General features: G+C 35.5%; 1 protein-coding gene across 1 annotated transcript in view; it reads right to left on the bottom strand.

Moving 5' to 3' along the window:
• The window catches only part of Rab3-GEF (Rab3 GDP-GTP exchange factor), a 271271-nt gene extending 249599 nt beyond the window's left edge, over positions 1 to 21672 (bottom strand). The window contains exon 1 of the mRNA XM_073974859.1: positions 21364 to 21672. The gene's annotated coding sequence lies outside the window, so the exon portion shown is untranslated. The remainder of the gene's footprint in view (positions 1 to 21363) is intronic.
• Between the last annotated feature and the right edge of the window lie 4894 nt (positions 21673 to 26566).

The raw sequence follows: 26566 nt of genomic DNA, 5'->3' as shown, positions 1-26566 counted from the left end.
TAGTTCAGCACCCTGAAAATGCGTCATTCCTGCAATTCAATTGCAACGATCTCCACAACAAAATCAGCGAAATTGTAGACTTTATGAGTCGGAAAATAATTTTCAGCGCGATCTAAGAAACAGAGCCACATGTTTCTTGCAACGTTGCGATGGTTAGAACGACCTCTAAGGATGTTCTTCATTCTATGCATGGACCTCTACCGACGCCTTCCCTGCAATAGAAGGCCTCTCCCGACGTGTTCCATTTAATGAAAGACTTCGTATTTATTCTATGAAAAACCTATAAAGACATTTTACATTCTATGGAAAACCTTTAACGACGTTTTCATCCTATGTAAGATCTCTAACGATGCCTTCCATTCTACGGATGACCTCCTAAGACGTCTTTCATATGGAAAACCTATAAAAATGTCTTCTTTTATATGAAGGCCCTCTAAAGACCTTCTACATTCTATGCATGGACTTCTAACGACGTTTTCTATCTATCCTATCTCTTCCTATCTCTTCTGACCTGCGTCCGCTTTTTGAGGACAATAAGCGTCTGGTGCTGGAAATGACCAGAGACACGACGACTGTACCTACGCAACCTGAAGACCCAAGAGCTAGGGAACTTACTTTTTGAAATCAACAGACTAGTAGGCGAACATAAATAGAAACAATGGCTAAACCACCTGAAGCACTGCAACATTGGTACATGATTAATTAGACTGTGGGCAATAGGATTAAGTAAATCACTCTCAGATCCGGGAAAGAAGGATGATAGAACGGTTGTTACTTTCAACGGCGTGAGAGATCCAAAAAGGTGCGCGTCATATTTTAAACGGCAATTTATAGAGCACCGCGATAGTGATAAAACGAATAGCAATCTCAGCCGAGAAGGTACTGCCACAATTTACGATAAATTATATTGTAGACGTCATCTGGAACGCGAAATTATTCAAAGCATTGGAACCCACCGAATCTCAATGGTATCGCTTAAGCAACCGGATCAACCCGCTGAGTATTTGACAAGTCTCCCTAATCTGTCGTTAGCCAGCCATATTTAACCAAATGCCTGGAAAGTTGGCAGGGTGGTCCCGCTACCAAAGTCAGACAATTATACCAGCAGATGCGAATCGTACATGCCGATTTTCCTTCTGTCGCCAGTAGTGACGATCCTAGAGGTACTATTCCTCCCCATGATGAGAAACAGTTTTCCAGTTGCCAATTATCAGCAGGGATTTCGGAAAATGCACTGTATCACAACAACATTACACGCCATATCCGCACAGGTTAATCGAGTACTGAATCAGAAGAGGCTTTGCGACGGAACAGGCTAAGGCCGTCGATACCGTCAACCATGGAGACCATAGATAATACTACCTGCAGGACATAGATAAGACTACACTCCAGTTGCGTTTGAAACGTTTCATAACTCACTACATGTGTGGAAACACTATGCAACAAAATGGAGGTGAAAGTCTGGGGAAGAGATAATTCCTTTTGGGAATGGATGTCCTTGGATGAGTATACTAAGAACCCCGAAGGACAGATCCGCGTGAGTCGAACTTTCGAGTTATGGCATGATGAATATTTTGCTGGAGAGCCTATAAGCCCTCAGGAATTAGCGTTATATCTTTGTTAGCTGTTGCTTTAGCTTATTTTTGAGATGACATATCTTCAGTCGAATCGAATAAGGATTATTTTCGTAGAGCACTTCGACCATCTAAGTCGCTTCCTTCAATGTCCTTTTCGTCCTTTATTTTAAGAGCCGCTATAAAAGTACCACAAGATGACGTTTTTCAACTTCGAAATATTCTGCAAAAATGTCTCTCAGAAAATTTTAGGTACGGCTCTCCAGACGTGGCGTAGGGTCATCAGCGATGACATATGTTTATGATAGGTTAAATATCTGCAAAGCTAACTTGGTGCAGTTCTTCCATCTGAGGAATATGAAAATATATATATTCACTGTTCGACACATGGGAGACTGAATGTGACTGAAAATCAAATGAGGTTCGCCATGAACATATTAATCGATGGTGTCTTGATTCCGACCACCAAATATTGGGTGTAACGTTCGATAGCATGTTTAAGTCGTCCGCGCACGCCACAGCTATTAGCGAAAAGATCAGCAATAGAAACAAGGTCCTTATGTCGCTGGCCGGCAACACTTAATCTTGTTTATCTCTTACAAAACAATAGGTTGGTCTGAGGTAAGCCATGCGGCGTCAGTATGGTATGGAAATGTTAACGCTAAACAATGGAAGAATATTCAAACCTGCCAGAATGCCGGCCTGCGAACAGAAACAGGGTGCCTCCTCATGATACCAGTGGAACATGAGGAACCGAAGATTTTAACGGTGCATCAGCACAATAAGATATTCCACCACCCAGGCACTTCAGGAGAGATCTTCATGATCTATAGAGAGATAAGGGTATAAGCGAGAACTTTGATGTTAAGTTTCGAGCATATCAGGCAGCTCTGAATAGCATACACACTGATTAGTTGTGTAAGCCATACAAATGTACGGTGTGAGTGCCGTCTTCGGAGGCCACCCCATGCATCGCAGCAGAAGAACGCCAGCTTCCAAGGCAAACGTGAGCCATTTCAATTCATATTGGACCAGAATTAATGGAACAATATCCAACGCTTGCCATATATTTCGATTTTGACCGTATGACGCTCTGCATCTATTTAACTGTCCTGCCCACTTCCCTGTTTCCTGATTCATTATGAACGCAGTCAATCCAGGTTGCAGAATTTTTGAATCTGGAGACAAAGAACCGGATCCACTTAACTGAAAAATATATACGAAAGAACATATTTGGCACCAGGGGTGCCAACTGTTCCGAGGTAAACACTTTTACCTTAAAAGAGTTGAAATCCCTGCTTAAACAGTGGTTTTTGTACGTCAAAAATCACCATAGGTTGCGAAAAACCACCAACTTGGCATCCCTGGTCGGTACCAACTGTAATGGCTGATAACCACTATAACATACTAATTAAGTAACCGACTGTTCCGAAATTTTACATAATGTAAAATTCTTCTAAAGTTCAAGAAGGTCTAGTATATCGGAATTACCTTTGGATACCTTCATCACAAAAATTTGGGGATATTTTTGAAATGTTTATTGAAGGTACTTTTTGTAGTCCTCTTAATGTTTTTCGTGGGCAAATCGATGTTTATTGACGAAACGGTCCCAAATTCTACAAAATCTTAAAATGACTTATGGGCACGATGACTATCCACGATGTCATTGGTCCAACCTTAACCTTTTGTGTCGTGCGGGCCCATGCCACATACTGGGCAGATGTCTTGCACGGCGCGGTCGATTTCCGCCCAATAAGAATTTAGGCGACTGCAATATCCCAAGCGTAGTTGAGCCAAAACTACTCTAGTTTGTCGTGGCAGCTGACGCTCCACAGCTGCAATAGATGGGGGTTGTATTTCGAGGACATTCTTGATCTAGGGGTTCTCTCCTGTATCGTTGGACCTCTCCCTCTAGAGCATGGATATCCTTCCTGATCTGCCTGTATGTGCCGGGCCTGCCCACAAGATGATGATTGGGATGGCTAACACGGTTACATCCAAGCAGGTACTGCAACGAAAGCATCTCATTGTGTTGCTTTACTGGAAAAATCTTTGCCTCCTCATGTAGATGGTCCACTTAAGATTTGAGGAGGCACCCTGTTGCTATTCTCAGGGCGGCATTTTTGCAAGTTTGAATCTTTTTCCAATTCATATCACATAATCTCGGGGACCAGACTGGCGCCGCATAGCTTACCACAGACCGACCTATCGCGTTATATGTGGTCAACAAGGTTTCTTTATCTGCACCCCAAGTGCTGCCGGTTAGGGACTTGAGGACCTTGTTCCTACTCTTCAGTTTGTCGCAGATAGCTGCGGCGTGCGCGCACGACGTGAAAGTAGTGTCGAATGTGACCCCTAAAATTTTGGGGCAGCTTGTGGTCGGAATTCTGCTACCGTCGACGCCGACATTCAATTGTCTTCTAAACTGCGCTGTCATTGTAGTGAACAGAGTGGATGTTGATTTTGTGGCGGAAATCTGCACTTACCTCGAATGGAAAAAGGTGGTAAGATCGGTTAAATAGTTGTTCTGTCTCTCACAGATGTCATCAGGATAGGTACCCGACGCCAGGATCGTGCAATCATCCGCATACGTTACGATCTCTATGCCGTCTGTAGGGGGCGGAATACAGGAGAGGTAGAGGTTAAACAGTTCCGGAGATATCACCCCACCTTTGGGAATTCTCTGTTTCACTCTACGGGGTTTGGACTTCTTGTTCCTGAATTCCACGTACGACTGGCGTCCACACATATAATTGACTATCCAACGTTTCAAGCTTGGCCGGAGGGTTGTCTGCTCAATGTCCTCAAACAGCGTGGAGTGCCTGACTTTATCAAAGGCTTTTAATAAGTCAAGCGCCACCATCACTGTTCTATCGCACGGCCGTCTATGGTTGAGTCCTTGACAAATATGTGTGGTAATGGCGTGCAGAGCAGTTGTCGTGCTGTGCTGCTTACGGAATCCATGCTGATGATCGGCAACTCGATAGCTATTTCTGATACTGGGGAGGACTAAGGCCTCAAGGGTCTTTGCTAAGGGCGACAAAAGCGAAATCGGCCTGTACGATTCACTTTTGCTGGCATCCTTACCGGGCTTCCGTAGTGGGACCACCCTGCCCATTTTCCAGACTTCGGGAACAATGAGGGGGGATAGCGACAAGTTGAGAACTTTAGTGAGATACTCCACTCCCGGCTCATCCAGCTGCTTCAGCATTACCATGGAGATTCCATCAGGGTCCAACGCTTTGGATGATTTAGCGTTCCTGATGGCATTGGCAACATCATCCGTTGTAAACTGTGGTGGTTCCTCCTCAGCAGGAAGAGATCTGATGCGACGTAATACTCTTCTCTTCGCCCTGTCACTTACGGGGTGCTCGACAAACTGTCGATTGAAATAACTTGCGCACCTCTTCGGGTCAGTCAACATATGTTTGTTTCGTCGAAGTAGTCTTGTGATACTGATTATAACTATATATATTTTTTTTCTTGGGCAAATCAATGCTTTGAAACATAATGACCAGACGATTCCAATGGTGACCAACTAAAATACCGGGTTGGCACGATAACTAACGAGAGCAACCACTTCAAAATTATATCCAGTTGGTCCATCTCCTCCGCAAAAATTCAAAACTTTAGGTCTAGTCGTTGTAATACTGACTACAATATTTATATTTGACTTTCCGGGGGAAGACAATAATACCTGATACATGGGCATCGAAATGCCTAATATTTAGGGCGCTCCTCAATACATCTCTCGCCTTAAAGCGTTTAGTAGACTTTGTCCAATAATGTAATTCTACGCCGTGTAGACTGCGTTGATTAAATATGTCAGTGGAAAAATTAGGGCCACTGTTTATAAAACCTGTCGCGCAAACGCCTACGTCCAAAAATTCTGTTGTCATCTACGAAAATGTTGTTTATGTTTAAAATTAGGATCTAGGTGCACCAATTCTGTTATTGATTTTCTGTAATGTCATAGGCTGTGGGTATATACCTAGCTTACATTTTTTAAAGCGCGCTTTTTTCGAGATTTTCTGAATATTTTTCAGAAATTCTCTAAGAAATTGGACCGATTTTCTGAAAGTTTTATTACAAGTCTCTGCGCATTTTCTGAAGAATCTTCGTTCCGATTTCTAATCGATTTTCTAAGGCATTTTTTGTTCGGTTTTTGCCGAAAAAAAAGTGATTGGTTATAAAATTCTCATATACAATTTTTATTTTTAATTTTTTAATATAAACGCAACATATAATAATTTAAGCTAGTATTCATACCTTCAACATATTCGTGCACATTAATCACAAAATAATAACATCAGGGGAAAGTCATTAGAACGTTTGAAATTAGAATCTTCCATAAATAGCGCATAAAAAAGGATATTGTCTCTGAGTGGGGTCTGTTTTGTGTTGTGTCAATGTCATCAAAGACGTCAGAGCCCAAGATATTTTTCCGATTGTTTTCAGAAAATCTAAACTTTTCTTCGATTTTTTCAGAATTTCTTTCCGAATTCGATTTTCTTCAAAAAATCTAACTTTTCAACCGAATTTTAGAGTATTTTTTTCAGAACTCGGACCAATTTTTTTCAGAAAAAAAAATTTTTCTCCGAGTTTTCCAAGAATTTTCTTCCGAATTCGTCGAGAAACTCTAATATTTTTTAGAATTTCCTTTGAAAAACCTTCCGAATTCGGGCATCACGTCGATACACCTTTAAGCACAAAATTATAACATCAGCATACAAATAAAATTGTCTCTCAGTGGAGTTTATTCTGTGCTGTGTCAATATTATCAAAGGCGTCAGCCACCAGGAACATGGTTTAATAAGAAAGGTTAGCCAATGCTTTATGTCAATTTAAATTTTTTCATTCGAGTATGCCTAAAACTTCAAAACAATATAAACAAACTGTGTATGTGTGTGTGGTGTTTGAATAATATGCCAAACAATTTTAAAAACAATCGAATTCAATGATTTTTAAAATTGTTTTTAGACCATTTGTATGGAAGAAATTGGTGAGATTTGCTTTGAAACAACCAGTTTATCATATTGACAACTCGATTATGTGGAGAAAACTTAACTCTTCATTCATTTTTCGCGTTTTTTATAAAATGCTCAAAAAATACATTGTAAACAAACCCACTTGTTGCTTTTATTTTGAAGTTTTAGGAATTCAAGAGAAACAAGGGTTCTATAGATTTTTTTTCATTTAAATCTACCTCTTTACTTATACCATGACCAGGAATTTTTTCGGTTTTTTTTCAGAATAATCTAAACTTTTCTTCAAATTCTTCCAGAATTTCTTTTCGAATTCGAACGGATTTTGTTCAAAAAATCTAAATTTTCCAGATTTTTTTTCGAATTCGGACCAATTTCTTTCAGAAAAATTAATTTTTTTTCTGAATTTTCGAAGAATTTTCTTCCGAATTCGGACCGAATTCGTTGAGAAACTCTAATATATTTTTTTTTAATTTAATTAGAAAAACTTTCCGAATTCGATGACCATGTCCATACTACTTTCGTACCAAATTCGGTACCAGATTCGGAAATTTGTTCAGAGATTCTGACCGAACTCGAAACGAATACGGAAAAAATTTTAGTCCGGGTAACTGATTCTTGTTTACTCCTTTGTATAAATATTTTTTTTAATAAATTGTTGTAATTTTTGTTAATTGTTGACCTAGTGAGATTCACTTTTTTGGTTTATTATAATTTGTTTTGAGGTCACTGAAATTTTCCATTTACTCAGACGATATTTCGATTACCTTCATCATCTTCATTTGCTAGAAAATTAATTTTTCAGAACCCGCAAGGTAGCCGCCGTAGAGGTAGACCTTTGCTAACGTGGAGACGGCAAGTTTTAGAAGAACTGAGGAAGGCGAATAAATCATGGAATGAAATTAAAATTTTAGCTTTAAATAGAAATAATTGGAAAAATTTTGTTGTGGCCCTATGTTCCGCCTAGGAACCTGGATATTAATAATAATAATAATTTTCAATTTATTTTCCCTCAGTAATCAGAATCAACTCGTTAGTAAATGTACATAAACATACATACACAAAACGAAGGAAAAACTGTTGCTTGCCATGTAGTAAATGGCCTCCCGCTTAACCTCCAAACTTCCACTTTTTTGATAACCACAAACGAACGCATAAAGCATAAAAACAGTAACAACAAAGACGAAACTTATAGTTATATATTCTACCAAAAATAAATTTTAATGAACCATGACTCTCATGTTTGCCACTCTCCTCTCTCTCTATTCACTCACTTCCCTCGACCATCTACAAATGTGTATTAAATATAGCACGAACTTTACTGATAATAACACTGCCGTGCAAACATTTGTTAGTGAGTTTTATTTTTTCTCGACAATTGTGTCACTTCGTAGTAACTGATTTTCTTTTAAAAGGCGACAGTGGAGAAATTACAATGACAACTATGTTATAAATAACAACTAATGATACATACAAACATAGTTCTGCGAAATGTAATGTAAACAAATAATTAATAAAAAGCATCAGTCCAATTTTCTTAACGAAAGTGAAAGTGTGAATTATAAAATAATGTACCTAATAATGTATATAAAAAATAAGAAATTATATATATGTTTATTCCCTTAAACATCCCCGAAAGTAGAAGGGAAACTTTTCTGATATCAGTGAGGCCACACAGATTCATATTAGCACAATGATATGGGACGAACTTTTTATAGCAGCGTTCTTGCACCATTCGCCTAAGTAACTTGAAGTATTGACAAAAGTGGTACCTACGTGTAATATCGCGGAAGTGAAACAGTTCTTCTCATTCTTCTCATTTTTTGGATAAGAATACGAATGTCGTCAAATATCCAACTACTGTCTTCAAGTGACTTTTTGCTAACTCAGGCGATAGCAAATGTGTGTTTTTTTTTTTGATATTGTTCTCTTATTCCCCCAAAAGAATACAAGCTAAAAGCAGAGTTGGATAACAACAACAACAGCAAAAACGTAAAGTAAAACAAAAACAAAAAATGTGACAACTAAATAAAACATAAGAATATTACTATGTAGCTGGCTGTCAGACTGGCTATCAGCTAGCTGATACTGCTTGATGGGGGTGTGAAAACCAAAACCCCAATACTAACCTTTTTTTTTATTTTGTCTCATATTATACCAAAAAAGAATGAGCTGGCGCGAACATTTACTTTTGGGGGTTCCACCACAATATGAGCAGCAAATTGTTTGGGAGATTTGTTGTGTGTGTCGTATGTGGTTGTAAGTGTGAGTAAGAACTGTGTTATAAAGAGGGGTTTGGGTTATGTTGTATACGAATTTGTTTGCATTTGCCACATTAGTAGTATTTTTGTATGTACCACCAGCCAGTCAGTCCCTTGCTATAAAAGGAAGGAAAGCACATTGAGCACAGTGGTATGAAACAAATAAAGAAGAGTTACCAGACACATTCTCTCAGCTTGTAACCTAAAGAAAAGAAGCAAACACAAATCGTTAATACATTGAAACTGTCATCTGTGGGCTGATTGAACGATTAGATCCCAACGATTAGTTACCCAGCTAACATATCTTACGAAAGTTGTATGTACGTAATCACCGAATTTGGAAAGTTTTTTTAAGGAAATTCTAAAACAATATTAGAATTTCCCGACGAATTCGGTCCAAATTCGGAAGAAACTTCTTGGAAAATTCGGAAAAAATAAAATTTTCTGAAAGAAATTGGTCCGAATTCGGAAAAAATTCTGGAAAATTCAAAAAGTCTGGAAACATTTGAAGAAACTTTTAGCGCTGATGCGTTTTTTTTTTTTTTTTTTTTAAGTAGAAATTGTATATGCGAATTTTATAACCAATCACTTTGCTTTTCGATAAAAACCGAACAAAAAATACCTTAGAAAATCTATAAGAAATCGGAACGAAGATTCTTAAAATTCTTCAGAAAATGTGTAGAGAAAATCTCGAAAAAATCGGAAATCATATTACTCAGAAAAAAATGTAACCTGAGTATGTACCAGGTTTTTCAAAATGTTGTGACTTTTTTCAGGAAGTATGAATTTGCCAAAAAATATACGCCTTTTTGGAACTATTTGGACATTTATCCTGACAATTGTTCACTTTACGTTCCTGTCCACAGGAAACTCGATATGTCAAATTACAGTCAGGTCGGTTGAAAAATATCCCTGAAATCTTCTAAAAACTAGAGATCGAATAATAATAATAAAAATTTTAACTTTTAGGTTTCCAAATATTCGGCACATTATGACAATAGCTACAATTGTGTCTCAGCGGCAAAATCAAAATTCTAAACGGCGAGCAAGATATGATTTTACAAAATAATTCCTTTGGACATCAAGCGCAAAACTTTTGAGGGCCGAAAACAGCAAAGGTCGATGAGATATGCCAAAAATTGTAATACACCTGTATTCTATTTGCTGCGGTGTCAGAATGTGGTTAATAATCCTCGACATAAAAAATTACACACAGTATAATCAATAGGTTAATGTATTGAAATAAATAAATATCGGGTTGTCTGAGAAATAATTCGGGTAAAAATTAAAAAGGACCGATAAAAAAGTTTATGTCGATTTCATGTCTTTAGGAACCGTACCTAAAATAGTCTAAGTTACATTTATGATACTCTTATCAATAATAAGCTAGAACAACAGAGAACGGAATGGCACGGAGTTGCACCGTGCATTGTACACCTTTTTCAGATGTTATTCGGAACATTTTAGTTGCAATTCGTAACATTTCACTTCTATTTCGAGAATTCCATTTGTTATTCGAAATAATCCATTTGATATTCATCTCTGCATTAGCATGTTTCCTTAATCATTGAAAAATTGTTGCAAAAAGAGAAGCGAAAACTATTCGTAAATTGATCTTTTCGAAAATTTTGTATGGAAGGAATGGACGGATATATTTCATATTGGAACCTGAACCGAATCGGTTACTACCTTTGAGAGTTATCGGGGATGTGTCCGAAAGAGTAGACCGATATAGCCGATTTGGACAGTATAAGTTTGCATCAAATCGATTGATCAGTATAAAATTCTAAGACGATCTAGCCATGTCCGTCTGTCTGTCCGTCTGTTGTAATCACTCTAACGTTCGCAATAATTGAGCTAGAGCGCTAAATTTTTGACCCGAGTGTCTTTTTTCCAAGATGGGCTATATCGGACCACTTTTTTATATAGCCCCCATATAACGATACCTCCCGATTTTCGGTATTTTGGGGATTTTAGCTACTTTTATGACCGAACTACCTGTAATTTCACGATTGGAGTTCCCAGTGGTCACAAAGTATCTTCACTGAAAACCGTCAACATAGGTCCATGTTTTGGTATAGCCCCCATATAACGGTATACCGATTTTTGGTAGTTTGAGGATTTTAGCTACAATTTTTCACCGACTACTTGTAATTTTCTTTTGGGTTTCCCAGTGGTCACAAAATATCTCCACTAAAAACCGTCAACATAGGTACATGTTTTGGTATATCCCCCATATAACGATTTTTGGTATTTTGAGGATTTTAGCTAACATTTTTCAACGACTACCGGTAATTTTATTTTGGGGTTCCCAGTGGTCAAAAAATATCTCCACTAAAACCGTCAACATAGGTCCATGTTTTGGTATATCCCCCATACGGTACCTCCCGATTTTCGGTATTTTGAGGATTTTAGCTAAAATTTTTGACCGAACTACCTGTAATATGACAGTTGAGGTTCATAGTAATCACAAAATATCTCCACTGAAAACTATCAACATAGGTCCATGTTTGGTATAGCCCCCATATAGCAATACCTCCCGATTTTCGGTACTTTGGGGATTTTAGCTAAATTTTTTGACCGAACTACCTGTAATTTCACGATTAATGCTCCCGGTGGTCACAAAACATCTCAACCAAAAACTGTCAATATAGGTCCATGTTTTGGAATAGCCCCCATGTAATGGTACCTCCCAATTTTTGATATTTTGAAGATTTTAGCTACAAACTTCAACCGAACTATTTGTAAGTGGACATTTGAGGTTCCCAGTGGTCACACAACATCTCCACCAAAAACTGTCAGCACAGATCCATGTTTTTGTATAGAGCACACTGTGTGGATACGGGGTACATAATGCTTGGAAGATTTAGCAGTAAAATGGGGAAACTACAGATCAACTGTCTTTTAGAAGAAGTATCGCTAATACATACTTTTTGGAACCAAAAATTCTACAATACACCAAAGGTGTTATCCATCGCTTAGTCTAAATAGTGAATTTCGTTATGATCAATTGGGCCAAATTCTAGGGAATTGGAAATTTTTCAGGAAAATTTTACAGCAGTCTGTAACACTGGTCAACACGACTTTTGTTTCAACCGAAGTTTTTGTTGTTTCTAAATGAAATCGGCGAGTTATTTTCACAACCGGTCTCGGTTTTTCTCCATCAGCTTTTGTTCTTGAGATATAGCTCAAAATCGGTTTTTACGAGTTTTACCAAGAATTTCGCTATTTCCGAATACAAACAAATATTTTTTGTGGCTTTTTCGACACTAATGTATTAAGTAGATGTTGTACGTTCGATACAAACAGTTTTTGAAATAATTATAGTGAATATATATCAAAAAAATATAGAAAATATACGACGGACCTTGTAAAAATTGCATGTTTTGAGTACTTTAAGCTGTGATTACGTCATCGGGGGAAATCATAGGATCTTCATATGGCATACCGGATATGCTAAGGGTGTCTACTATATAGTCCAGTATTCAAATATATAATATAAAATTCATAGCGCCCATGATTCGACCATAACCTAAAAAACGAGAAAAACCGAGACCGGATTTGAAAATAACTCGCCGATTTCATTTAGAAACAACAACAACTTCGGTTGAAACATTCAACTTTTTCAATTTTGTTGAGCAGTGTAATTAAAGGACCCTGTCATAAAAAACCTTTACAAATGTGGCATAGGATTACATGTAAAATATTTTGTGTCGAATCACATTAGGTCATGTGCCCAATGTCCTATATATAGGACGGCTTCAAAAACCACTTTTTTTCAATAAATGTTTAAAAACCTATAAACAATGTGTTTTTATTTCTCATTTACTTCCAAAATAATATAGAAATACTTTTGAAACCATCAAGACCAAGCAATGGGTATATCTGGGATAACTAGCAGACCCGGGACAGCGTTGCTGGCCTGTCGCATTGAGTTTTAATGACAACTTTTTATTGAGGATTTCAAATTTATCAACAGATTTTGTCTGCAACCTTTCTTTTCTCTTACGGAATTTGTCGGATGCACGTTAGGATTAATTATCGGGACATGGATCCTAACGCGATCTAATTAAGAAAGTTAAAAAAATGGTAAAGTCGAATTCTCCCGCTTATTGAGGCTTATATGTTTTTAGTTTTTCATGGCTGATGGACCGTTGAACTTCACCATTTAAGGAAATTTGTAAATATATCGTTTTTCTTGACCACGGCACATTCCAAAAAATTTCATGAAAATAGGTTCGTTGGTTTTCGAGATATGACATACTTAAAAACTGCCGTGGTCATTATTTCGAACATTTGACCGGGGTGCAACCACCTTTGTCTCGAAAATTAATTTGCAAGCCGATACATTCATAAGTTTAGCAAATATAGCAATTATATATAGCAACAAATATATAGCATTTTGGACCACTGGACATTCCTGGACATTTTCTGAAAATTTCATGAAATTAAGTTCAGTAATTTTGAAAAATAATGTATTGAAAAGAGTGGGCGTGGTCATCAATTTTCAAGATATAACATATTTAAAAAAGTGGGTGTGGTCCGGTTTTTTGACTCTAAATATGTACCTAAGGTCAAAGACACAACTCCATTGTCTCTCATACTTAATATACATATAGCGTGTAAATGAAAGGGGTGGGAAGGAACCCCACCTCCACCAAAAACCATAAAGTATACATTGCTAAGGCAAACCTTGATCATTTGCTGTAAATTTCATGGAAATCGGTTTTCTCGTTTTGGAGATATAACATATTTAAAAAAAATGGGCGTGGTCGGGTCTTTAGCTCCAAAAGAATTACCTATATTCTAGATTAATTCGTAAATTTCCAAACCGATACATTCGTTATTATTGAAAATTTAGCTTTTTTACCCTCAGCATTTATGCTAACGAGGGTATATACACTTTCATACGGGCAAAATGTGCCTCATCGAAATAATGGTTTCCCGTTTCAGACAATTTGGAGTCGATTTAGCAATGTCCGTCTGTCTGGCTGGCTGGTGCGCACGATAACTCTCGAACGGATCAACCGATTCGAACCAAATTCTGGGTATCGTAATATTTTGCCTAAACTTGGTATAAGTTCGAAGATGGACCATATCGGTCTACCCCTTCGGATACCCCCCCACAAATGTTCAAAAATGTTCGGAAATTTGTGCGCAAGATAACTTTTAAAGGGAGTAACCGATTTAGTCCATGCTTTGCACATCCTGAAATTTCTACAATACATAGATGAGATTCCAATATGGACTCAATCGGTCCACTCCTTCGGGTACCTCCTACACAAAATTTCGGATAAGTTTAGTTTAGGACCAGCTCTGGAGTCGCTTTAATTGTTATTCTAGCAACATGTATTCAGTGAACCCCCCCCCCCCCCCCCCTCTATCTATCTACCAGGTATAGATCAGGTTCGAATATGGACTATATTTGTCCACTCCTTCGGGTACCTCCCACAGAAAATTTGCATAAGTTCACTTTAAGACCTGCTCTCGAATCACTTTGATTTTTGTTGAAGCAACTTGCATTCACGGACCCTCATACGATGGTCAAGTTTTTTAGGGGCAAGTAAATACTTCCTGAGAAAATAGCCCGAAATTCCCATGGCATCATGTGTAGTGGCTGAAGCGCACTGTAGCACTCGAACTGGTCAACCGATTTGGTCGGAACTTTGGGCTTCGATATATTTTGTCCAAACTTAGTTTCAGTTTGAAGATGGGCAATACCAGTCCACAACTTACTGTACTTCCCCGCAAAATTTAAAAAATGTCACTAAAATGGTAATACACTTTCTTGAACGGGGTAACCAATTTGGATCTTCTAAAAATTTTTCCATATTAATTTAACTTCCCTGCAAAAGTTCAACATTTTTGTTTAAGTGCAGTTTAGTGCATTCCTGGCATACTGGTCCAAATGTTATACGATGACGCACTGAAATGACTAGTGGGTGCGATATCTATCGAAAAGATATGACTCCCAAAATAAGATCCACATTAATAATGGACTATGTCGATCCATTCCTTCAAGTACCTCTTCTGCAACACTTTTGAACTTTAATCATAATCCACATTTTTGTCTGTAATAGTATGTTTATATTTAACCGGATTTAACAAACCCACTAAATGTCAATTCCATTGCTTACATTTCAAATAAATCCTCAAAAAGAAGGTTAACCCTGCAAAAGGCTATAATATAAACATGGCCTTAGTCCTATTTTCAACGGGGCAATCCCTATACATTCCCTGACAATTTCAGGAAAATCAGTTCAGTAGTTTTTGTAGAAAAGATTAAAATTTAAAATTGAAAAAAAGTGGGCGCAAAAAGTCAAATTTTCTTTGCATAAAACCCTACGTTGGGTTATAACTAGACATCGGATTTTGCATATTTGCATATTTTTTATTAATAAAGATACGACAATTCTGATTGGACCAAAATTCGTTTTGAAGAAGACTGAATGCAATGACAGGCTCATATTTTTTATGTTTTTGCATATTTGCATATTTTGCATATGCACAAAATATGCAAAAAATATGCAAAATATGCAAAAAATATGCAAAATATGCAAAAAATATGCAAAATATGCAAGTAATTTTTTTGACAAAAATCATCAAATTAAATTTGGAAAGTCATCAAAAGGTGTTCTAAATTAAGTTTATTGCCGTTAAACGTCAATTTCTTAGCAGATTATCATGTTATTAATTATTATTCCGCCACAGCAATAAATCTGGACTAAAAGACTTAGAAAATTTCCTATAACCCAGCCTTCTTATTACAACATAAGTTGCTTTCTAATACAAATTTGTTCAAAAACTCAATCAGAAATGTCAAAATGTACGTATCCAAATATGTTGATAGTTTCTGCTCGGCCAAAATTGTCTGACAGAATAACAAATTAGCTAAAAATTAAGACTAAGAAAATATTGAATATTACATAAAATCTTGCATATTTTATTAAAAACATATAAAAAATATATACGGTGCCATCATGAATATTTCCCTCGGAATTTTCCACACGGAGAATAATTTTAAAAAGTGAAATTCTTTTAAAATCAATATATTTGTTAAAAGTTAAAAACTACTAGATTCGCTATATTATGGCGTATTCTAGTCGAATCGACAAAAATATTCCCTTTTTGGGCATAAATGCGGAAATAAAAAATTGTGAAATTGGGGAAAGGAAACAAATTCTGCAGGGAATTTTTATTCATGATTGTACTGATAACCATATTTTAGTACTCTAAGGGTATTATGTCTTAGTAAATGAGTTTGCAACACGCAAAATGAAACGAAATAGACCCACAGTTCCTTTTGATGATCTGCATCTTATCAATCTCGCCATGTCTTTTTGAAAACAAAGCACAGGTCACATTTATAGACCAATTCGCATAAAAATTGGGTATTTTTTGGTCCTAGGGCGATCCCTATTTTGGTAAGAATCGATTCAGATTTGGATATTGCTCCCATATATACATTACATTCGCGATAATCCCTACACCACGGTTTCTGCGGTGTCCGAATTATCAAATTGTTCGGATTAACGAATTGTAAGGAAAATAAATTATTTTATATGATTAAGTCACTCGTGGAAGTTAATACTTTTTTAAATTGTAATTGCTAATACCGAACACTTAAATGAAAGTGCTCTACTTGTAAAAAATAGTGAGATTTTCTACTCGACAATCCGGACATTTTTATTGGCATAGCCCGTATTTGTTCCAGAAAAACCCAATCAGATTGTGAAAGTAGTGCTAGAAATATGGCGTTTTTAAAGTTTACATCAGGATGTAACCAGAGAGATGTGGAATTTCATCGTTTTGTAAGTTAATATTCCTTGAAATCTTTGCTTTTTAGGTGTATAGTGCATTTGACAACTTTAATGACAATATTGCGGCGAATATTTTTCTTAATATATTTATTTATATCCTATACAACAAGACTAATGTCTCATGAAAGGTTTGTCCTTGTACTCGATAATTTTTACTAAATGTTGCTGAAACAATTTTTTCACCAACTTCTCCATTAAACAACTGTCAAAATTCGAAGCATTGGTAATAATTAGTACAAATTATCGAGTACACGGACAGGTATAAATTAAACAATTGTGTATACAAAAGGGTTATGACATTTCGACTGTGTTATCAAAATTGTTTTCCTGTAGCAGGAATGAATGAACTATATTTTTTAGCATTCCAAATACTTTTCTAGCAGAAATATGTGAGTGGTTTTGCCATTTTAAAGACAATTCCAAGGTTTTTGACTTATTTTACCACTACCACTCTATTGTGTGGTTTTTCTAAGTGATGTAATTTTGTACTAATCATTGGGCGTTCTTCATTTTGCTTATTATTCATCGTGGATGGGTATAACAATAATGCATTACTTTTCGCCGAGGAGTGAACATTTTTCAATTCTGCATTAAGCGGTTGTATGCGTACAATATAGATCGATTTATAAAATTGTGTATTTTTAGTGTATTAAACTAAAACCATGTCATCAATATTAAAGCGGCAGTTAGAGCATTTTTCCAAAGAAGCTTTTTGACCACAAAGAACAAAAATTGCCAATTTATGTCTGTATATACTGAATAAAGGACTGAACACTATAAAATATATTCAAATCTAATATGTGGATTTATAGTTATATTCCAGAACTTGGAATCGTAAATAGTACTTCAGTACTTTTTCCCATTTTGCGCTAAAAAACGAACCCTTTTTCCAAAAACTAGAAAAAATTGCGCTTTTATCTAAACAAAACCAGTAAGGAAAGGATCAAAGTCGGCCCCGCCCGACCCTAATACCCTACACCACTGTGAATATGTAAAATATATATGGGAGCTAAATCCAAATCAGAACAGATTTCGATATAATTTTTCACATTTATTTGTAGACCAAATTCCGTCACATAGTCGAAATTTCATCAAAATTGGACATATATAGCGTGTTTCGTGCATCAAATACCTCATACCGGTCGAAAATATATATGGGTGCTATATCCAAATCTGAACCGATTTCGATATAATTTGGCACACTTATTTCTAGACTAAATTCCGTCGCACATTCCAAATTTCATTGAAATCAGACATATATAGCGTGTTTCGTGCACCAAATGCGTTAAATCGGGCGAAGATATATGGGGGCTATATCCAAATCTGAACCGATTTTTACCAAAATAAATAGCGTTCGTCCTTTGTCCAAAAAACTATCTTTCCCAATTTGCATGCGAATCGGACAATAAATGCGACCTGTACTTTGTTTACAAAAATACATGAACAGACGGACATGCGTAAAACGACTCAGAAAGTGATTCTATGTACATATATCCCCAAAAGGAACTATGGGTCTATCTCGTTTCCTTTTGCATGTTACAAACTAATGCACAAAGACATAATACCACTTACCACAAGGTGGTGTAGTGTATAAATAGCGATGACTAACTCTAGCTCCTTTGTTTTTTTCTTTCAATTTTGCCGATTGGAAACTATCACTATATGACATTTCTGATTGAGTTTATGAAATTTTTCCATTATCTATCTACATTTGTTGAGGAAGCAAATTATGTTGTAATAGGAATGCTGGGTTATTTGACATTTTCTCACCTTGTGAAAACTGATTTAAGTCTTGTTAGTCTAGATTTATTGCTGTGGCGGAATAGCTGGAGAGTCTCAATAACATAATAATCTGCAAAAAACTATATTAAACGGCAAAAAACGTAATTAAGAATGCTTTTTTGATGATTTTCCAAATTTAATTGACGATTTTTGTCAAAAAAACACTTGTATATTTAGCATATTTTTTGCATATTTTGCATATTTTTTGCATATATTTTGCATATTTTTTGCATATATTTTGCATATTTTTTGCATATTTTTTGCATATTTTTGATATGACCCCAAATATCGAAAAATTGACCCTCAAAACGCCTAGATCCAAAATTTGAGTCCAATCGGATAAGAAATAAAAAACATGCTAAAATCCGATGTCTAGTTATAACGAACATTTTAAAGAAAAGAATTATCCAAATCGGTCCAGCCGTTCTCAACTGCTGTCATTACCAACGAACGACATTTAATTTTTATTTATAAATATGTGTCAAAAAGTATTGGCTGCACTTATTATGAAAATAAGATCAACTTCCTATGTAGACAATGTGGCTCTTCCTTTAAGTATCACATACGCAACAATTTTGATCTTTAATCCATATAAATTTTTTTTGTAGGCAAGGCACAGTGGTCGCTGCCATTGGCCAAAATTAAAAAATTAAAGTCTAATTTTTGGTACCAAATGTATTCATATCTACTACAAACATGTTAAATTTTTCTAAATTAAATTTGTTATGGATTACTTCTTACTGTACTCTTTGAGAATGGCACCAAAAAAGAGAAAATGTAACAGGTTGGATTTCTAGGTGAATTCAGTTCAAAAGTTAGGTGAAAGTAAAATATCAGTATCAAACTAAATGAACTCTATATTGACCAAACTTATTTCGAATATTGAAAAACAATGTATTAACTTAATTTTTATGCAGTTTTGTGTTTGTTAATTTTTGGGATGCATTATTGAATACGTGTGTTGGCTAAAGGACTTTTGTAATGTTATTTCTTCAATATAATTCAATTTCATGTAAAGTTTTAATTATGTTCCCCCTCTTTCCCCCTAACGAAATTTTTTTTAAAAGATCAGTAGTAGTCTAAGAATTATATTTTTCAAACTTTCAGCTGCATCTTTCCGCATCTTTGGAACTGGTTCCCAAAATACTAAGGGTACATTTCAGGGCGTTTTTGTCATTTTTTCAAATGTGCAGGTGATACATTTCAGCTTTTTAAATATATAGAAGAGCATTGTGATGTTCAGTTATATGAAGGATATGTTAAAATGTGGTCCTCAATGTAAAATTTGAAAAATTCATCCATTTTGATTGATTATTACGGCTAGAACCCTAAAAATACCGAATATTGGGCGGTACATATTTATGGGGACAAAATCAAAGGGTGGACCTATATTAATCGACAATTTTCTAGGGTTAGCCTACATCCACGAAAGATTAAGTGGCATTTTGTCCATTTCGATATAATAACTTATATGAAACCCTCAAAATTTCGAAAATGGGGCGGTACAATTACATGGGGACCTTATCAAAACGTGGACCCAGTTCAACAAAATTTTGCTAGAAGGTTTTCTAACACTAGGGAATACCGATAGCCAAATTTTAGCCAATTTCACTGAAAGATGTGGTCAAGACCCCCAAAATGCCTGAAATCAGGGGTGCCGTTCTATGGGGGCTATACCTAACCTTGGACCTATATTGAATTTTGTTTGCTTCTTTTTACTTGTGTTGCTAAACTAGCCTTTACTGAAATTTTTGTATTGTTATCTGCTCAAGAAGTATTTTTGGCCGCTCTTCCCATACAAGTTCGACCACAGTGCAAGGGTCACAAAATTCTAAAAATCCCCTGAATATATAATTTTTGATGAAAATTATTTTGGTTGTGGTATACCTGCATTTGATCTGTCCGTAGATAAAAGTTTTAATTCACATAGCCTGATGGTATATCTCTGTCTGCAAAGCCGACTGATACTTTTTTAAATGTCACTTGAAACAATTCTAAATGGAGTATTAAAAATTTTCACAAAATTTTCGGCATATCATTATTTATTTTTAGAAGCAGAAACATTATGGCGTTTTGATTGGTATAGCGTTTGCAAATTTTTTTTTTCAAATAACTTCTTCAACAAAAAACTTGTTATACCCAAACATCAATCGTCAGCTCGAAGTATAAAGGTAAGCAAAGAAAAAAGTTCAATGAGAAGTTTTTCCTTGGCAACCTCACACAACTCCGACGAAAGTGTCTGCGAAAACAATTCAAACCTTTTCCACTAGTAGTGCATCTTTGATTTATTAATATTAACACAACACATAATTCTTGTCAACAACCGCTATATTGTAAATTGTCTCATATTGTATTATTATTTTAAAAACGTCTGCAATTTTAAAAATCTATGAAATGTATGTAAATAAATTGAATGAATAGCAATTTATGGAGCTCTATCAAAACGTAATTTAAGTTAAAAAAAAAACAACTGTCTTTACAGATACAACTATTGTATATTTTCCAATATTCTACGTTATTTTTCGTTTTAAATCACTGTTCAGTAAGTACACAGATACGTATTAACAATGTATAGAAGCTGAATGTAAAGCAAAACAGCAACCAATACAACACACAGCGGCAACAATAACGACGACAACAACGACAACGATCTGAAATTCAACGTACCATACACACACAACAAGGTCACTGGAAAAATCGTTAAAGCAAAGACTAAAGAAAAATTCCTAAAGTATACACACACGCAGGGTAGGAAAAAATATTCAAGATGTGCCTTTTTCACGGATTTTTTCACTGGCATTCGTTGATGAATATTCAAAGCTTTTTTTATTTTATATTAAAAAAATTGTACAGAAAATAGGCACAACTTTAAGAAAATTAGGTTTCAAATACAAAAAAGAAAAAAACATTTGGGGAAAACAATTTCAAAAGACCCACTTACCTACATTTTCAGCTTCATATAAAAAATGCTGGTGGCTGCGACCATGAACGCACAAACAATTCCTAATAGTAGTTTTGCAAAAGTGGTGGCTCCACTTAATTTTTTTTTTTCTTTCTTCGTTTTTTCAACACTTTTTTTTGCACTGTTTCTTAAATTTGTTATCTTTAATTAACAAAAATTCATTTGTTCTGTTATTGGTATAAAAAATTATTGCATTTTACAAAACTTTTACTTTCTTTTTCCTTTAATTTCAATATTTTCCACTTTTTTATATCTACACTCAGACTTTTTTTCACCAGCTTAGCTATTGAATCATTTACTTTTTGTTACATTTATATAAAAAAATCTGCTACTTCTGCTTTGCTGCTGGTATGTATGTATCCACCGTGGTAGTGGTTACTTTTAGTTCACTTGCTTTTATTGTTCCGCTTAAAACGTCCTATCACCTCAAAGTCTAAATAATAACTGTTAAAGTGACAACTTTAACTGTTCTAAGCACTTCTATGCTTAAACTTAAAGCTCGAAAGCATTTGTAAAAGTTTCATTCCACAAAGCTTTTTCTCTGTAATTCCTGGAATTGGAAAAATCCAACAACACTTGTTGGATTTATTAGTGAGCCCCAGTGCGCATGTTTTGTTATTATATTCGCTGCCTTCCAACCGGTTTGTTTACAAACATTATATCCTTGGTATGAGGATAACATGTGCTTACGCGTGGAGTGCGCATGTCTGGGAAAGTTGTAACACATGTTAACGCAGGCAGCCCTGAGGAATTGTTTTGCATGGAATTGTTTATTTCTTCTTTGGTGACTATTTTTGTTAATTTTTGTAGCTTGTGGATTTATTCAAAAAAAAAAACTAAACAACTGACAACTGTTGTCAGAAACCACCTGTTTGTCGTCCGTCTATTTACAATGGAGCTCAAAGCTTTTAATACGACACTTTAACGGAAAATAAAATTTGAAAACATGTTGACTGTTTACATTCACAATTTTAAAATTAAATTGCAGTTCTCAGTATGTCGATGTCACACCGGAGAAATCTTTCACAATAAAGATAAAATAAAACGTTTTATCGATCGTTCCCACGCCACACATTCCCAATAAAAGTGATGTTTTTTAGAAGCTTTTTAAGGACAGCCGAAGAGGGATTTCAAAAGGTTTGTTAGGAGTAATAATAGCTGAAACATTTGTGGAAATTCACTATGAAACAAGAGAGCAAAGACTATAGTCGGGACTGGACCGACTTGTGGTCACTACCCCTGTACATAACCTTTTCACTAGTAAACATTTATTTCAGGATACATTATCCGACTATCACCAAACTCAATATGATTCTTCCTCTCTGGGACCCCATTAGCCACCAAAGTTTTCGTGACTACATGAAAATTGCGAGACATTCTCTAAAGAGTAAAACCTTGAATTTTTCTCCACATGAGTTTTTTGGAGCCGTGACAGAACTCCCAACGGACATGACTGGTTTGCGGACATAAGTCCCAAAATTTTGGGGAGATATTTTCGATCACCCCTTGTTTTTATAAAATGAAAAATGTCTATGAAATTGGGAGTTATGTCAGTTTTTACAATTTAAATGTTGTTTTTTTAATACAATTTTTATTTCAAATGTATAAAAAAACAAGTAAGCAAAGGCTATAGTCGGACAGGGCCGACCATACGATACCCTACACCACTACCCTGCGAGTTAGCTTTCAGCAAATCAAAGTTTCTTTTGGACAAATAAGCTAATTGTAAGAAATAAATTTTTGGAGTCTGCAACCTTATCACATTAAGTTTAAATAACAATATAATAATTGTTCCACAAACATCACAGAAGGGACAGGGCGTGCACCACGATTCATATTACAGCAATAGTATGGGGCCGAAAGGCATGTCTTAAAACACCACCTGTAGTTGAGTACATGGTTAAAATACTCAGAAAATGTCGCCAACTTTACAGAGGGGTATTTTGCCATCGTTGGAAATTTGATGTTTGCTGGTCGGGAATCGAACGCCCGACCTTCAGCGCGCAAGGCGGGTGTGCAAACAATTGTACTATGGTGGCACCAATAAGTAATTTTAGAACGGAAATTTAGTCTGGACCTAATTTTTTGCATATTTTGACATATTTGCTAAACCAATCCCATCGAATTGGCTGAAAGTTTGTATTAAGTATTCGTTCATCACAATTTTCGACCTGAAATTTATCGGTATAGGTCCAGGTCTTCATATAGCTCCCATAGAACCGTACCTCCCGATATCCGGTATTTTGAAGGTTATGGCCTCAATATCAAACTGAAGTGGCTGACATTTTGTATTCAGTCTTCGTTGGAGGTAAAAAACTTTCCACCTGAAATTTGTCGTTAAATGTCAACGTCTTCATATAGGTCCCATAACCAGAACCTATCGATTTTCTGTACTTTGAAGGTTATGGTCTCAATATCCCTCCGAATTGGCTAAAATTTGGTATTAAGTCTTCATTTGGGGAATTAAACTTTCCATCTGTTATTTGTCGGTATAGGTCTAGGCGTTCATATAGCTCCCATACAACGAAAGCTCCCCATTTTCGACATTTTGAAGATTGTGGCTCTGGTTATAGATTTCTCTATTTTATTGACTTGTCTGAAGTGAATTTCAAACAGAAAAATGTACACGTAAACATTTTAGAAGATATTATTGAAATATATGTAGCATACGAAAATATGTGAAATACAGAAATTTTCCATATGCAAAAATAATATTTGCATATGCTTAATTTATATATTTCGCATATTTTTGCATATGTGATATATTTCGATTAGAATTTAATTAGAAGCCAAAAATATGCAAATTTTACAAAAATAGGTGTTGCATAAAATTACGCTGTCTACATATCATTGAGCTGATATTAATCGGGGTGCTCTCATTGATATGAGAGAAGGCTTCCTTGTCCCTACTGGAATGTTTGTGGAACAATTATATACAGTACATTTTAAGAAATATTCTTAAATTTGAAAATTGGCGTTGTTTAGCAATTTCTGCTACATCTTTAAATTTTGAACAATTGGACAGGTAATATGATAGGGTTCCACGCAATTTGTAAGAACTGGGAATTTGTCTGCCATGATAGAGAAAATTTGTAGCATGGGAGGAAGATGTGGTTCTCTTCACAAAACTCATTATATCTTAGGTAGTAGGTCCGTTACCAAGCACACATATTATTGCAATTTTCATCAGAGGAAAGATCGGTAGTTAATTTTTCATATATAGGCGACTTTGCCGGTATATGGCCTCCAGGGATTCAAATATGGACCAAAAACAAAATTTTTTTATTTAGCATACAAAAGTAATGGTCCATTGTACCCGCTAAATAATATCAGATCATCATCAAAAATTTTAGGCATCTTCTTCGACCTAAACCCCTACCTCGTGCAAAATTTCGTGACTTTTGATCTATAATTGCGACCTCTAGTATGCTTTTGATTACATTACAAGCAAAACACTCGATATATTAGGCTGTAACTCTGTTATCTGACCACATAAATCAACATAATTGGCATCAATGGAAAGGGCAAGAGCTGTCCTTCCAAAAATTATTTATGTGGGCGGAATGTGTGGTCCAGGAATAAAGATATTACCGGTATATTAAAAATTTTCACAATTTTCACACAAAAGTTGTGGTCCATTTAACCCTCTAAACATTATCCGATCACCACTTCAAATTGCAACCTTCTTCTTTGTCATATAATCTTACATTATTTAAAATTTCGAGGCGATCGGACTATAATTGCGACATACAGAGCCGCTACAAAATTGGATAAAAATTTTGTTTTTGTTCCATTTCACCCGCTTAATATTTCTCGATCATCACCAATAAGAATAGGGATCTATTCTGATCTGGACCCGACCTCCATACAAAATTTCGTGACGATCGGTCCATAATTGCGGCCTGGAGCGTGTTTACAATTTATAATGGACAGACGGACGGACGGACGGACGGACAGACACACATCTCAAAATCGCTTTATCTCGTCGAGATATGAAGATTGGTATACCACATTGGGGGTCTCCGACGAATATTTCGCGGTGTTACATGAATTTTTACCAAAACAAACTTATAATACCCTTTTCCACATTGTGGTATAGGGTATAATTAATAAGTAAATTTAATTTTTTAGACATTTTTCATTTCATAAAACAATTTTTAATTGATTTGAAATGTTTAAGAAAATAAATTGGTAGCCAATACAAATGAAAATTTCAATATAATTCCGGTGGATGTGTATATACGATTATTTTTTTGTTTTTTAGTAGCCATTAATATGCATGAAAATGAAGCTCATGAAGCTAATTGGTGATCTGTCGAGAAGTGGAAAAGCGCAGCTGAGGAAAATATTAAAAAATCGCCCAATTTTCACAGAAATATTTGCTCATTTTAAGAAAATATAAAGTGATTTAAAAATATGTATTTAATTCATTTCTAATAAGGACAGCGACGCAGGCGAAATTTTTTGCGAGCGATTTTTTACAAAAATATTTTCTTTATTAAAGAAAACAAAAACTAGAGTTGTGCCAAAGGAACTATATGTAACTATCTAGTTCACTTCGCAGTTCCAATGGCCCACATTTTTTCTTTGAACAACCGGCGTATACTTAATATCACACGTTACATTTCATGACGTTATTCATACGTTTTGGAACTAGTACACGGAACTAGGAACTAGATTACCCAACTCTAGTTAAAACACACAAATATTTTCTGAAGACCGAAAAAACCGCAGGCGAAAATATTTTAAAAAAATCCTGCGATTTTTATAAAAATATTTTCACTTTTCAAGAAAAGAAAAAGTTTTTTAAAATGAAAAGTGCTAAAGGTAAAAATATTTTTGAACAAAATTTTGCGATTTTTTGCAAAACTATTTTCACTTTTTAAGAAAATAAAAAGTTTTTGTAAAAGTATGCAAATACTTTCTGAAAAACGAAAAGCACCGCAGCACTATAGGTAATTTGGCCTGTTTTTGAGGCAAAAATTAATAGCGGTGGATATGTGGGCTTTTTATACATTTTTATTGCTTTATACGCAAAAGTAAGATAAAACAAAGAATTACAACGTAAAATTCGGATATAGCGAACATCGGTTATAAGAAACTGCGTTTAAAGCGAACAAAGTTTTATGTTTCCAAAGATTTTTTTTAATATTTGTACACACATTCAACTTCTTAAAAAGAC

The sequence above is a fragment of the Musca autumnalis genome, unplaced genomic scaffold (genome assembly GCF_047663935.1).
Source record: "Musca autumnalis isolate F117 unplaced genomic scaffold, ASM4766393v1 scaffold_3, whole genome shotgun sequence".
Classification (NCBI taxonomy): domain Eukaryota; kingdom Metazoa; phylum Arthropoda; class Insecta; order Diptera; family Muscidae; genus Musca; species Musca autumnalis.
This window is presented reverse-complemented; position numbering and strand designations above follow the sequence as displayed.